We start from the raw sequence: 2,500 nt of genomic DNA, 5'->3' as shown, positions 1-2,500 counted from the left end.
CGGGGAGGCGTCTTGGTCGGATTACATGTGTTGGAACGCGGCCCGCGGAAGTCATCTTGAGCACCGGAGGAGAGGGGCCGGCGAGGTGGCCGTGCGTGGCCGGCGGGGGGGCGTCTTGGTCGGATTAAAAGTGTTGGACCGCGGCCCGCGGAAGTCATCTTGAGCACCGGAGGAGAGGGGCCGGTGAGGTGGCCGAGCGTGGCCGGCGGGGGGGCGTCTTGGTCGGATTAAAAGTGTTGGACCGCGGCCCGCGGAAGTCATCTTGAGCACCGGAGGAGAGGGGCCGGTGAGGTGGCCGTGCGTGGCCGGCGGGGGGGCGTCTTGGTCGGATTAAAAGTGTTGGACCGCGGCCCGCGGAAGTCATCTTGAGCACCGGAGGAGAGGGGCCGGTGAGGTGGCCGAGCGTGGCCGGCGGGGAGGCGTCTTGGTCGGATTACATGTGTTGGACCGCGGCCCGCGGAAGTCATCTTGAGCACCGGAGGAGAGGGGCCGGTGAGGTGGCCGAGCGTGGCCGGCGGGGAGGCGTCTTGGTCGGATTACATGTGTTGGACCGCGGCCCGCGGAAGTCATCTTGAGCACCGGAGGAGAGGGGCCGGCGAGGTGGCCGTGCGTGGCCGGCGGGGAGGCGTCTTGGTCGGATTACATGTGTTGGAACGCGGCCCGCGGAAGTCATCTTGAGCACCGGAGGAGAGCGCCGGCGAGGTGGCCGTGCGTGGCCGGCGGGGGGGCGTCTTGGGCGGATTGGGAAAATAAAAAAAAAATCCCCCCATTCATTTCAATGGCTGAGGTGGTCTGCCATACCGTTTGTGTCCGCCAGACGGCGGTGTAGTAGGCAAAAGACCGTTGGAGGTACCAGGGGTAAGCCTGGCGGTACCAGGGGTAGGCCGGGGGGTACCAGGGGTAAGGCTGGGGGTACGGCGGCCGAGCGTGGCCGGGGAAGAGGTCTCTTGGTCGGATTGGGAAAATAAAATAATTCCCCCATTCATTTCAATGGGCGGCGGTACCAAGGGTAAGCCTGGCGGTACCAGGGGTGGGCCTGGAGGTACCAGGGGTCGGCCGGGGGGTACCAGGGGTCGGCCGGGGGGTACCAGGGGTAAGGCTGGAGGTACCAGGGGTCGGGCTGGAGGTACCAGGGGTAAGCCAGGGCCGGCTCGGCCGCGGAGCTTTGCCCGGGAAAGAGGCCTCTTGGCCGGGGTGAATAGCGCTGGAACGCGGCCCGCGGAGGTGGTGGGGGCCGGAGGCACCGTGGGCGAAGCCCCGGCCCGGCCCGGGGGCCGAGCGAGGCCGGGGAAGAGGCCTCTTGGTCGAATTGGGAAAATAAAAAAATTCCCCCATTCATTTCAATGGGCGGGGGTACCAGGGGTGGGCCGGGAGGTACCAGGGGTGGGCCGGGAGGTACCAGGGGTAAGCCGGGGGGTACCAGGGGTCGGCCTGGAGGTACCAGGGGTCGGCCTGGAGGTACCAGGGGTAAGCCAGGGCCGGCTCGGCCGCGGAGCTTTGCCCGGGAAAGAGGGCTCTTGGCCGGGGTGAATAGCGCTGGAACACGGCCCGCGGAGGTGGTGGGGGCCGGAGGGGCCGTGGGCGAAGCCCCGGCCCGGCCCGGAGGCCGAGCGTGGCCGGGGAGGAGGCCTCTTGGTCGAATTGGGAAAATAAAAAAATTCCCCCATTCATTTCAATGGGCGGGGGTACCAGGGGTCGGCCGGGAGGTACCAAGGGCCGGAGGTACCGTGGGCGAAGCCCCGGCCCGGCCCGGAGGCCGAGCGTGGCCGGGGAGGAGGCCTCTTGTTCGAATTGGGAAAATAAAAAAATTCCCCCATTCATTTCAATGGGCGGGGGTACCAGGGGTCGGCCGGGAGGTACCAAGGGTCGGCCGGGAGGTACCAAGGGTCGGCCAGGAGGTACCAGGGGTCGGCCGGGAGGTACCAAGGGTCGGCCGGGAGGTACCAGGGGTCGGCCGGGAGGTACCAGGGGTTGGACAGTACCGCTTTTGGTCGTTAGGGGCGCTGTAGTAGGTAAGAGTCAGGGGGTGAAGGAAGGCTAAAGGCTTAGAAGGTGGGCGATCACCAAAATACCTTCGGAAACGTATATAGGAGAGCATGTTTCGAGCAAGTGACCTCCATAGAGAGTCACCGGAGTCCCCTCAGACACTTGTCCGACCATGGTGAGGGTGTCTCCAGCCACCCCCAGCGCTTCGCCGGCCTCTTCCGCCGGAGCTCCGCACTTTGAAAAATTTTCTATCTCCCCACTTTCGGCTATTTTCTAAGTCCCCCTCCGGGCGGTCGACGGCAGTTGGGAAGGCCGCCCGAGAGGCGCCCTGGGCGGATTGCCCGGGCGGAACGCCGGCCTGTGACGGCGGAGCTCCGCATTTTCGGCTATTTTCTAAGTCCCCCTCCGGGCGGTCGACGGCAGTTGGGAAGGCCGCCCGAGAGGCGCTCCGGGCGGATAGCCCGGGCGAAACGCCGGCCTGTGACGGCGGAGCTCCGCAATTTGAAAAATTTTC

The sequence above is a fragment of the Hippocampus zosterae genome, unplaced genomic scaffold, assembly GCF_025434085.1.
Source record: "Hippocampus zosterae strain Florida unplaced genomic scaffold, ASM2543408v3 HiC_scaffold_62, whole genome shotgun sequence".
NCBI classification, from domain to species: Eukaryota; Metazoa; Chordata; class Actinopteri; order Syngnathiformes; family Syngnathidae; genus Hippocampus; species Hippocampus zosterae.
This window is presented reverse-complemented; position numbering follows the sequence as displayed.